This window comes from Pteropus alecto, unplaced genomic scaffold (genome assembly GCF_000325575.1).
Source record: "Pteropus alecto unplaced genomic scaffold, ASM32557v1 scaffold8, whole genome shotgun sequence".
Lineage (NCBI taxonomy): Eukaryota > Metazoa > Chordata > Mammalia > Chiroptera > Pteropodidae > Pteropus > Pteropus alecto.
Window position 1 is genome coordinate 23,010,692 of NW_006494609.1, and position 12,860 is coordinate 23,023,551.

General features: G+C 56.9%; 1 protein-coding gene across 2 annotated transcripts in view; it reads left to right on the forward strand.

The window, feature by feature from the left end:
• Window positions 1–12,860, forward strand: part of TECPR2 (tectonin beta-propeller repeat containing 2) — a 71,428-nt gene that overhangs the window by 53,440 nt on the left and 5,128 nt on the right. The window lies entirely within an intron of this gene.

Consider the following 12,860-nt stretch of genomic DNA (forward strand, 5'->3'; position numbering starts at 1 on the left):
CACCTCCTCCTCGGAACTGGGGAGCAAAGTCTTCCATCGGTTCATCAGAATGAAACGTCATTTTAGGACACCAGAACACAGAGCAATTAAAGGAGTTTTTATTCTTTTTACTTCCGATCTAGGGCAGGGCTAAGCAATCTTCCATGTCACTCTTACTCCTTCTGCCCTCTGGTGGCACCCACTGAGCTGGCGTTGGTCACTCACAGCAGGGGACAGACAGCGGGAGGAGAGGGGCACCCCACACCCCAAAGCCAGGCTCGTGGGTACAGCCCAGTGCCTCCTCCCAAGAGTTTTGGGATATTCTGATGGCTCGCATTCCCTCCTGGAATGAAGCTCCAGGCCTTGGGGACAATGACACCTGCTCTCTCACCTCATTTGGGATGTCGTAGGTGAAGTCCCTCCCTGGGTCCCCATGAGCAGCACGGGACCGGAACCCCCGACACAGCGCGTCTTCCCTGCAGCACCAGGTGACCATCTTCTGGGACGAGGAGTGCAGGGCTTCAGTGCCGGAGCAGTGGACAGTCACACTGGGAGTCACGGTTTTTAATAAGAGAAAGAAAAAACGTGGCTGGTTGCATGGCCAGCGCCCGAGGGGATGTTCCCAAGGCTTTGCTGAGAGGGGCTGAGTCTAACTGAGGCGATGCGCGGTGACACCTTACACACGTCGAGCAGAACGTCAGTCACAAAACCTGCTTGATGACTCCGTTTCGTATAAAAAAAAGGATACGGTGAAGAAGTCTAAGACGCACAGCAGATGATAATAGTCATTCTATCTGTTGTGGCTGGTTTTTTATCTTCACTTTACCTGTTTCCTGAATATCTTACAGTTAACATGAGTTCTAGTAAAAGTAGTTCATGACTCTGAACAACCTGCCAATGAGAACCAGACTTAGGAAATGATTGGAAATGTTCCCAAAGTTGTTTGTGCCGGTGAAGCCGTGGCGAGCGGGGCAGACCTGGCTGCCGCCCGGTGGTGAGGAGCCCGCTGGGCAGTCACGACCACAGTCATCGTGGATGATTAAGGGTGCGCTCTGAGAGGCCACTTAAGCCCTGTCCGGGCGCGTGCTGAGGAGGAGGATTTTCCGAGGGCGGTGCAGGCCTCAGTGGCTGGGCACGGGCCTTTGCCACTTACCAGAACCGTCTCCGGGCCTTCCTGTGCGGGGCCTGAGCACGACCCGCCCCTCCCAGCTGTCACGGGACCGAGGGGACGTGTGCACAACGCCCGGGGCCCTCTCACACGCCGGGTAAGTGGCATCTGTTCTTACTCTACTCAAATACTGTATGTGGTCTGGTTCCAATTTTATAAAAAAACAGAAACCAGAAACAAGAAAATACCACTGAATACCTAGGAGAACCACAACAAAGATTACTATTTTCGATCAAGGGATCACGAGTGATTATAATACTCATTTCTGCTTTCCGCACGTTCCTGTAATAGGCAGAAATTTGTTTTATGATCAGAGAGAACAGATGTGTTTGACCCAGACTTCGTGGGTCAGGTGCAGCCCTTCCCCAGGACACCTCCTGCAGCACCCCTGGCCCGTGCGAACCCTAACCCCTGTGGGTCAGCCCCCAACACTCCCGCCCACACGCAGGGGACCTTGGACTCTGAGGCACGTGGCCGAGCCTCCGTGCTGTCAGCGGGGTGAGCGCGGCCTGGAAGGAGCAGGTCTTCTGGGCTCGGGGCGCCCAGCGCTGTGCCACACGCCTCAGCCCTTGTCCTCGAGGCCGCGTACTGCGGGAAGTCCCGCCCAGGGAATGCTCATGGCTGCTGTAGCGACACACACACCTCTGGCTCTTAAAGCAGAAACCGGCCGTGCTTCCAGCGTGGAGGGAGCAAGCTGGGGACGGAAGTGCCACCGGGGTCTCGAGGTGGTCGGGAGGCTCTCACAGGTGTGTTGGTGCCTGGACATGACAGGTGAGCAGGAGTGTGGTGAGCAGACAGGACAGAAGGGTGTCCCAAGCCAAAGGAACCATGACGCACATGTGTCACGCAGTGACCAGAGAGGCACCGTCCTGCCGGAGCAGGGTTGCTCACAGGTGGGCTCGGCCAGGGCACCCTGTCACCAGAGCAGGGCCACTGCAAAGCTGGAAGCCAGGCCGAGTGGCGTAGTCAGACCTAGTGTAAGGAAGGTAGCCTGCTCGAAGGCTGTGACACAATTCCCAGTGGAAGTGTGGTCAGCCGAAGGCTGCAGGGGCCGATGAGAAGACAGGGAGACAGGTGCTGTGCGAGGACCCCGGAATAGGGCCGGCCTCACTTCAGGCCCCCAGGAGCCATGTATGGCTCATGGCTGCCGTACTGGACGGCACAGCCCTGGAGCTTGGGTGTCAAGGGCAGGGGAAAGGGTGCCGGCTGGCGGGGTGTGGTGAGTGGGACACTCTGTAATTACTGTGGTCGTCTCACGGGATGAGGTGCCCCAGTAGACGGGCAGGGGCACGGTACGCTGATGGCCTCAGAGCTCTGGAGCTTTGCCCTCAGACCCTTTCTTGTCCTTGTCAGCCTCGTCTTCGCTGACCAAATGCAGGGGAAGCAGAAGTGCCCCGTTCTCCTGCAGTTTGGGGAGGAAACAGGTGGCTCTGACCAGCTCATCAGTGGCAGTCACCAGGCCCTGTCTCAGCACTCGAGCCCAGTGCCTGAGTGAGGGTCAGCTCAAGGACCACTCAGCTCTGGGGTCCCAGGGCCACCGGCTCCTTCCAGCCACACAGCAGTGCTGGCCCGGACTGCAGGACTGGGAGCTGTTTTATTTGGGAAGCAGATGGCATGTTCCTAAAATTCCCACCGAACGCCTCTGTACATGAGTCAGGCCGTGGCAAAGGCAGGGAGGGCAGAGAAGCTGGAATGGGAGACCAGAGCCAAACAGGCATCCCCTGGACCAGACGCGCTCGCGGGGAGGTGTGCGGAGAACACACAAGCCACAGCAGCAGACGCTAGTCCAAAGCCTGACACCTGCAGGAGCGCGGCGCCACTCAGCCTCTGGGACCCTGGGCCTCCAGCTCTGTGCCAGAGGGATGGCGACGGGGCCCCAGCACAGTAATGGAAACAGATAAGATAAAATGGGGAGTCCCACAGCCATCATCTCGAGGAAAGAAAGCTCTATAAATAATTACCCGTAAGGCTCCAATTACATGGAACCCTAGAACAGGACAAACAAAACGAATCTTTGGCAGCAGAAATCAGGTCCCTGGTCGCCTGGGTCGGGGGAATGACTGTCAAGGGGCACGAGGCTGCTTCCCCGGGGATGAGGGTTTGTGGAAACCCAGGCGTGGCACACAGGCGACCTGAACCGTTACTGTGCGTGAACTTCTCCTCAAGAAAAAGCGGTAAATACATGTTGACGTATATAGGGGACTTTGAGCAATGTCTGCAGCTTACTTTGAGGTGCATTCAAAAGTAAGGGGGATTGATGGGTGTATAAACAGACAGACGGACAGATGAAAAGGCAAGCAAGTAAAACAGTGTTGGTAATGGGTAACTGGCTGTTCCTTGTAAAGTTTTTTCAGTGTTTTGTATGTTTCACAGTTTTCGTAGTAAAATGGGGATGGGATTGTCAATAACGTATATAAAGTATTTGGCTTAAAGGAAACTCATAGTTGATGTTAATTCACTTCTTCTACTTTGCAGCACATTCAGAGTAGCAAAAAATCCCCTAAAATACTCATTCAAAAACACTTTGCCCATATAAAATGGAGGGAAGCCATACACCCAAGAGCAGGGACTTGTGGGACCTCGTTTAGTTGGATGTAATAGTGTTTCTTCCCGCTCGGAATCTCCGTTTCCCCAGCAGGGATCACGCTTGGCTTTTCTGGGTGTCCTTAGGCACGCTTGGCTTTTCTGGGTGTCCTTAGGCATGCTTGGCTTTTCTGGGTGTCCTTAGGCACGCTTGGCTTTTCTGGGTGTCCTTAGGCACGCGTGCTCACGCTGACTGCAGCACGCAGCCCGACATCTGTGAAGCCGGACACCAGAGTCCCGTCTCCTCCTTATGTTCTTCTCGCAAGACTGACAGCTGGCACTTAGGCATAGCCCTGCTGAGTCCAAGGAGATCGTATGTGTAAGATGCCCAGCACAGTTCGCATACACAGTAGGGGCCATCCCCTGGACATGACAACCGAAGCTGTAGACTAGTGAAATTAAATGGACTCCTGATTCCAGCCAAGCAGAGTGACAGAGACCAGGGATACCCTCCTGCCTGAAACAACTAAAACTCCAGACAGAATATATGAAACAAGACCCAAATCAGACTTCGAGGGATTAAAATTGCAGTGTCTGAGATGAAAAATACACCGGATCAGATTAATGGCAGTGTAGATGTTGCAGAAGAAAAGATTAGTGAACTCGAAGACGTAGCAACAAAAAGCATCCAAACCGAAACAGAAAAAAGCCTGAAAAAAAATTCAGAGCATCAGTGAGCAAGAGACACCTTCACATGGCCCAACGTAAACGTAATCAGAGAGAAGGGATGACGTGGAAAATCACTGAAGAAACACGGCCGTGAACGTGCCACACGCGGTGAAACAGTCCCGTTGCGGGAAGGAGCCCGACCAGAGAAGGGCGCGCGTCGCGTCCGTCGGGGTCGCCGGAGTAAGTGCGCAGCTCCGCACCGCTGGTTCTCCACGGCGTGCTGCCAGACCCCCCCCATTTCCCCACGACCTGCTTCGGGGCCACTTCTGGATCTTTCTAGCCCTAGGTGTTTCCAGCGACTCCCCCGGGGAGAGAGGGACACAGAGCTGCTCCGCGGCCTGCCCCCCACGTGGCCCGCCTCCACCCCATGCCACAGCCCCACCGCATGTGCGGGACTGCGCCAGCCCACGCTCCTCGCAGCCGACCCCAGGAACCCACCACACTCCGTCTGCCCGTCTGAACGCCTCTCCGCCCGGCTCGGCCGTCGTGGCGTCCTCCCATCCAGTTTTCTGTGTGCCTTTCACACGTTCAGCACCCGCTCTCTGCTGCTTGCATCAGTTCCCTCTCCATACGCTCGGACACATCAGGTGTCCTCTCCAGGTCCCCTGGGCGAGATCTCCTGTGTGCTCTGGCCCCTCCAGTCTGGCCTGGTCACCCGGTCCACCCAGGATCGCCCTGCTCCGCCCTCGCGTGCTGGACCCCTCTGTCCTGGGTCCCGTGTCTTCCTCTTTCTTTGTTCTGGGGGAGTTTATCCTCCAGTTGGTCCCTGACAGCGGTTCGTGGCGGGTAACTTTTGGAGACATTGCATGTCTGAAAAGCATGTCGCCCTTGACGCTGGCTGGCTGGCGCCGTCTGTGTCGGTCGCGGGCCCCGCTCACCGTCGCGTTCTGGAGGCATCCTTCCATCGCTTCTTGGCATCCGCTATTGCTGACGAGGAGTCGGAGCCATTCTGACACCTGGTCCTTGACACCTGCCCTGCGTGTGTCTCTGGAAGTTCGTGAGATCTGTGTGCTCGGCGTTCTGAGGACAGGTGGGGTGAGTCTGCGCGAGGCCTGTTCCGTCCCCTGTGCTGGGAACCCTCTCAGCCCGTAGCCGGTGGCTTTGTCCTGGGTCGCATCCTGTGACTCTGCCTCTGCCCCTCCTGTGTCTCTGCTCTTCCTGGAGGTCCTGCTTTTGTCCTGAGGACTTCCTAAAGTGGCCTCCACGTTTCGTATTTTTCTCTCCCTCTTTGTCTCTTTATGCTTTTAGCCTACTTTCTAGAAGACGTTCTCAGCTTTTTCCTGCCATCCTTCCGCTGGATGGTTCTGTGATCACGTTCTCGCCTCTGGAAGCCGTGTCGCTGTCTCCAGCTGTCAGACCTTCCTCTGTCCGGAGCAGGTTGCCGAGGCTTCTCCGTCCTCACGGTTTCCCGCTCCCGAGTCGCCTGTGTTCTGTCTCTCCCGCGTTCTCTGTGGCAGAGGCTTTCCTCACACGGTGGCGGTCTTGGTCGGCAGAGTGGCTGCAGCACAGACGGTTGACAGGAGCCTGAGCGCTGGTGGGGCTCGGGGACTGTGGGTCCCTGCGCTGATCTGGCTGAGGGCCTTCGTGCCGGGGGTGCTGCAGCCCGTCGCTTGGCGCCATGAGGCCCCGCTGTGTCTTTTCCTCACCCACGACCCTCCAGCTGCCAGAGCTGCGCGGGTGGTTCCCTCCTCTCCCTCCCTGTCTTCGGGAGCCTCGAACCTTTTTAACTCCCTCTCGCGGTAGCTTGTCACGAAGGGAGTGGCCGGGCAGACTGCTGTTGGTTCCAGCAGCGTCAGCGTTGCCTGGGGCGCTGGGTTTTTCAGAGCTCTGGGGTGATCGGGACACACCCAGTGCCGAGAGCCATGGGTTCACGGGTAGGTCGTCCCTCCAGCCCCACCCTCAGAGGACACCCATGTCCCCTGTCCATTTTCCTTCCATGCTCAGAGCATCTCTGAAGTCACGCTCTGGATGCTGCGGGCTCCCTGTGACACATCAGCCGTTGGGTGAACGTGCTGCTTCCTACAGCAGCGATAAGCCCCAGAATGGTGTCCAGCCCTGTCTTGAAGACAATTAAATTTTTTGCCACTCGTTGTCTTTCTCTGTAGCTGATTTTCGTTGAGCACTCTCCTCACACCCTGTTCCTCAGAAGCGTCGCCCCTCCCCGGGGTGTTTGACCTAAGCCTCCTCTCCCCTGGGAGGCCGTGGTTCCCAGGAGCAGACCACCGGGTGCAGACGGCTGCCCAAGCATGGCATCTGGTGACCCAGGGGTAAAAGATTTTTTGCCACTCCTTGCCTTTCTCTGTAGCTGATTTTCGTTGAGCACTCTCCTCACACCCTGTTCCTCAGAAGCGTCGCCCCTCCCCGGGGTGTTTGACCTAAGCCTCCTCTCCCCTGGGAGGCCATGGTTCCCAGGAGCAGACCACTGGGTGCAGACGGCTGCTCAAGCATGGCATCTGGTGACCCAGGGGTAAAAGTCAGGCACCCCGTCCCAGCCAACACGCACATGCTCCCAAGACACTCACTGCCAGCCCAGGAGGGTCTATGTGTGATCCTGGAGGGGTGAGCACACGGTCACCTCCAGGGACCTCCTGTCTGGAGGGGCAGACCCGGAGCCTGCCTGTGCAGCGGCCAGCCAGCAGAGCCTCAGTGCTGGCTGTCCGTGAGGCCGCAGCCCTGTGACAGGCTATCGGAGACCCAAAGTGGCCAGTGTACCTGGGATCAAGTTTCTGCTGTCTTGTGTCAACTCTGGAGCCCTGATGCTCACCACAAGCACAGTCGGCCGGGCTGGTGTCAGTGAGTCTCAAGTGGTGGACAGAGAGGCGGTCATAGTTGGCCTTGCCAGCTCCCACTCAGGAGGAGGAGAATGTGAGCGCTGCCCAGGAAACCTGTGTCTGCAGTTAGCAGAGGCCATTCGTCCTGGGTCCCGGTCACACTCCAGATCACATGCAGACGCCTAGGAAATCGCCGGAGCCACTGCAGGGGTCACGGGGGCAGCGCCCTCTGGCTTCACAGTCGGGCAGCTAGGAGAGGGAAGCAGGAACCTGGCCCCTGTTGGCCTCACTCAGCAAAGTCAGAAGAAGACATTTTTAGCCATAGCACTCACTCTTCAGATAAAATTCTGTGCTTAAGCCAGATGTGTTTGACAAGTGACAGCAGAGCTGCTCCCAGGGGGCTGCCGGGGCGCCTTCCGCAGGGATCCCGGGCCAGCGCCAAGGTGCACCCGCCTGGGACGAAGACCACGGGTCTGCACGGCGACAGGGACTCAGCAGCACAGGCCCGGCGTGGCCAGAACACGTGCCCGGAGTCAGGGTGGAAACCCAGCCAGAGGGGCCTCGCAGGACATCTGGCTCACCTGGCCGAGGGGGAAGGCATCTGCCTCAGGTCGCACGCCACGTGGGAGGCAGAAGATGGCAGCGTCCAGGCCTCCCGGCCCCGCCCCCGTCTGCTGGTCCTTCAGCACAGGCCTGTTGGCGCTGGTGCCAGGCTCCCAAGGCTGTCTGAAGTTAGGGTGGACCAGGAGCTGGACGAGGATCTGCCACAGGAGACAACTGAAGACACCGCACAAGTCAGCACAGCCACCGTAAGGGCCGTGTGACGAAGGACCTGACAAACCCCACAGCTCAGTAGCCCGAGAGCAGCACTGCGAAGCATCGGGGAGCATACCCCAGACCCCGAACCCTCGAGAAAAAGTGACGTCCACGATGTGTCACACCCATGAGGTGGTTTGGAGGGTAACTAAAACAGAGGGCAGGACAGAAGAGGGAGGTGGCTCGGAGGGAGGAAGGGTGGCCCAGGGAGCACGCCTGGCACTCGGGGTCGTGCGTGCTGGACCGGGGTGGGTTCCGGAGGCATCTTTCCCGCGTGCTTTGTGCCGTCGCGTTACAGGCTCTCAGCTTAATCTGCCTCGTGTTCCCGAAACGTTCCTGCTGCATCTTATCCAAGTTCATGTAAGGTCCACACCAACACGATCCGTCTGGATAAACGTGTCCTCTGGCTGCGACACTTCCCGTTCTGTTTTCCTCAGCCTGGACTTCCTGCCGCTCTGGCTGAGCGGTGTGTGCGCGTGCACCCCTAGACACGTCAGCGCCAGACCCGGCTCAGGCATCGGCAGGCCCCCCGTCTCTCGGCGTCAGTTTTGTCTGTTTGCTCACCCAGAAGATGAGGGCGTTGGGCTTAGCTGGCTCCTACGTCCCTTTCAGCCCAAAATTGCTTTGGTAAGCCCTGGAAACAGAAAAGCCAGAGCTTTTGTTAGTGGGAGGCATTGTTTTCTCTTGCGCTTGGACACATTTGTACTGCCCTTCATCTCCAAGTTCCTGTTTGGGGTACCTGGGCTTTGCTGTCCCCGGGGCCAGTTTCATGGGCATTTCGTGAGAAGCTCCGTGAACCCACCGCACTTGGAGCAGTACAGCTGTGAACATGAAAAGCACCATGGGTTCTCTCTGAGTCTGCCTGGGCTAGAGGCCACTCAGCCCAGGGGGCAGACGGGGGACAGCTCAGTGGGATGAGCCTGGTGGGTGCCACTTTCCACCAGTAGATGGGGACAGGGGTCCCTCAGAGGCTGCTGGAGCAGGCAGTTTGTGAGCGGGGAGCAGTTGGAAGGCAGGGTGAGAAGCCCATTTGCTTAGAGCCAAGCCCAGTGCTGTGGGACCTGGCCAACCATGAGGCCAGAAAGGGGGTGGCACCCACCGTGGCGGGTGGCATGCCACAGGGCCAGGGTACCCTGCAGGCAGCAGGGACTGGCCAAAGCCCCTTGCCCGGCGCAGTCCCGGTGGGCTGGCGAGGCTTGAGGACACTAGCTGAGAGGCCCCTGAAGCAGTCTCGGCAGCACGTGGCAAGGCGCTGGCTGCAGACTCTCATGCCTTCACGAGGCACGAGCACACGGCCTGCTGTGCTCCGGCGCCGTGTCCGCAAGACGCTGGACGCATGAGGTGGACGGCTTCTGGTTGCTGCTCTGCCTGCCTGCAGCTTCCGCCGCAGCGTGTGGTCCTGGCCACCGCCTCCACGTCTGCAGCTGCCAAGGTCACGGCTCCACAGCGTGCGGTCCTGCCCGGCAAACCCAGGGCAGAGTCGGCGTCCTCGGGAGGATGTTCTAGATGAGGAAACTGGAGTCAGTGACTCAAAAACAAGCCTGTCTTATCTGGCAGACGCAGCCTCTCGCATTTCCAGCTCACGTTATCTAAGCTAAGCAGTATTTTCGCTGCACTTGACAACGAAGATGAGTCCCCTCACCCGAGGACAGTCACTGTGGGCCCTGGGGGTAAACAGGTGCCTGCGTGCACAGCAGCAGGGCCTTGGGGAATGGCAGCTTAGAAATAGCCCATCAGGTGAACACTTCACTTTTTAACTTGAACTTTGTCTAGTCAAGATTTCAGTGTGTAAAGCCAGCTCCGTCTGGAGAGGTTCTTGATGAGCAGGGACAGTAATGGTTTATCCTGTAGTGCTGGCGGCGTGGAGTAGATCAAACGTGCCTCCTTCCTCGTAACAGTTAGTGAGGAGCCTTGTCTTTTGGGAACAGGAGACGGCAGCTTGGTACGCCCCCCCCAACATGAGGCCTTGTTTAAAGAAAACTGGACAGCCCACAGCGCCCCTTTGGCTTGTAAATATCAGAGCATGTTGTGGGCTGTAACTAAATCGCGGGGTACTTGCTGAAAGGGGTGTGGCTCTCTCCCTGGCACCCGCTTCAAAGGACACTTAGTAATAAGCAGGAGCAGGTGCACACACACTCACAGTCTGAACGCACACCAAGACTGCACATAATTTTTTAGCATTTCCAAATGATTTTTAAATCTGAAACTTATTTATTCCATTTTATAAGTTGCATCTTTTCATTTTTATGAAGTTCTGAGGATGAATAAGCCAAAATTTTAGGCTGTCGACTTCTTTCTTTGATTGGAATTTTTATTGAGACATTGCAGATTCGCATCCACTCGTGAGAAGGGACAGCTTCTCGCACACCCTTCCGCCAGTTCCCCGACGACATCCTGCAGAGCAGGACGCTGCCACAACCATGGCGTGCCAGCTTTCCCTTTATTAAAAAGTCGTAAAACATACACGACGTAAATTGACCAGTAGTGTCATTTAGTGTAGTCACAGTGTGTGCAGCCTTTATCACCGTCTAGCTCCAGAATGTTCTCACGCCCACAGGGGGCCCCGGGCCTAGGAGCAGTCACTCGCCGCTCCCCGCCCCTCCGGCCCCTGGCAGCCACTAATCTGCCGTCTCTCGCGTGGATTCCCCCCCCATGTGGCGTCTGCGTGGCGTCGTGGAATTCGCGTCCTCTGCTCAGTGTCCTGTGGCCGAGGTTCATCCGTCCGTGTCGGGATCAGCCCTTCCTTCCTTCCCATCGCCGAGCCATTCCGCGGCTGGCGGGCCTTGTCTTGCTGTGCTTCGTGCCCCTCCGATGCTCTTTCCATCCTCGTCGAGGCAGGACCCTTCCCCAGCAAAAAGAGCATGACTCACCGAAGGCTCAGATGATGGCTAGCAAGTTTTATCAAAGTACTTTTTAGTTAAGGCGTACGCATCGTTTTGAGACGTCTTGCTGTGGCACAGTTGATAGCCTTCAGTGTCATGTAACGTAGCTTTCACACGCCCTGGGAAACCAAACAGTCCACGTGACTCGCTTTATTGCGGTGGCCTGGACCAGACCCGCAGGGCCTCCGCGGCGTGCCCGAGGCTAAGCCACGTTGTGTTTACCCGGTCGTCAGGTGATGGGCATTTGGGTGGTTTCCACCCCTGGGCTATTGCGAAGAATGTCGCTGCACCAAACATTCGAGTGGTTTTGTTTCAACCTCTTCCAGTTCTTTCAGTGTCTGTCTAGGTTGGGGTTTCTGGGTCAGGGGGGAGCTCTATGTTTTACCTTTTGGGGACCTGTCAAACTGTTTTCCGCAGCAGCTGCACCATTTTACATTCCCATCGGCAAAGGAAGAGTTCCTGTTTCTCGACATTCTCTCCAATGACTCGTTTTCCATTTTCTTTTTTTCTAGCCATCCTGGTGGGTGTGGGGAGCATTCTCATTGCGGTTTTGATCTGCGTCTCCCTAACGACTAAGGATGTTGAGCATCTTCTCACGTGCTTGTTGTCTATTCGAGTCTTTTGCCCTTTAATAATTTGGTTTGTGTTTTTGTTGTTGGATTTTAAGAGTTCTTCATTTGTTCGTGATATGAGACCCTTATTAGACGTATCATTTGGGAACAGTTTCTCTCATTTTTGTGGGTTGTCTCTTCGTGTCTTTGTGGTGGCCTTTGACGTACCAAAGTTTTTTATTTTGACAAAGTCCAATTTGTCTCTATCTTTTCGTGCTTCTACCTTTGGTGGCATCTATAAGAAACGACTGCCAGATTTAGTTCTTCCATTTGTTTTTGGTCCGTTTCAGGTGAACGTCTTTTACGTGGTGTGAGGTGAGGGTCGAGCCTCAGCTTTCGCATGTGGATGTTCAGGTGTTCCAGCACCATTTGTTGAAAAGACTGTTCTTTTCCAATTGAATGATCGCAGCACTGTTTCTCATCCGCCCGAATCAGAACCACCTGAGCGCTCGCTTGTCTGAGCGGTCACTTCTGGGCCCCCGTCCCAAAGTCTGATGCAGAAGGCCTGGCCCCGAACCCAGGAATGTGCCATTTTAACAGCGCCCACCGCCCCGAGTCCCAGGGACTCTGAGGTTCGGGAACCCCTGGACCTGGTCTACTCACCTTCCCTCTGAGGGACGTGGGTTCAGCAAGATCAGGTTTCCTAGCTTGAAAATGGCCTCTGTGGGGTGGAGCAGCCATCATGGACTGCTTCCTGACTCCCCCATTTTGTCCCTGCTCGGCCACTGGAGCAGGGCCGCTGGGGCTGGTCCCGGTTGGCATTTGTGAAGCGGTGCCTCCTGCGCCGTGTCCAGGAGCCCACGGGGCGAGTGGCTGAGGTGGGTGAGCTCTGTGAAACCCTTCGCTGCTTTGTCACCCACGTTTTCCACGCGGCCTGCAGCGTAAGCCCTTCGCTCCCAGAGGCCGGGGTGGCGTGCCCACCTGATGCCATGGAGCCCTCGGTCTGGCCGGGGAGCCTTTTGCTCCTTGCACCCCATTTCCTACCATCTGCCCCCGGGCACGTTTCCAGACCTCGCAGAACCCCAGGCCCCAGCACCCCGCAGGCCTCCCCACCAGGGACTGAGGAGCCAGACCTCACACGGGGCCGCGCTGCTCCTCCCACCACGGCCGCCTGGCCTCGGGCCACCATGCTGCGGCCTTCGGTCTCAGTGTGGCCGTCGGTTTCTAGGGCAGCTTCCCGGGCCTCGCGGTCTGAGCCCGTGTGTCCTCAGGTGCCTCGCCGTCACCTCGTTGTCACTTGTGCCACTTTTGCCTGTTGCAGTCTTAAACTTCTGTGACTGTTTGATTAACGACATGGCTCTCACCAGACTTTAAAATCCAGGAGCCAAGAAAATTGAACACTAGTACCTGGCACAGTGCCTGGCAGGTGGTAGATGCTCAA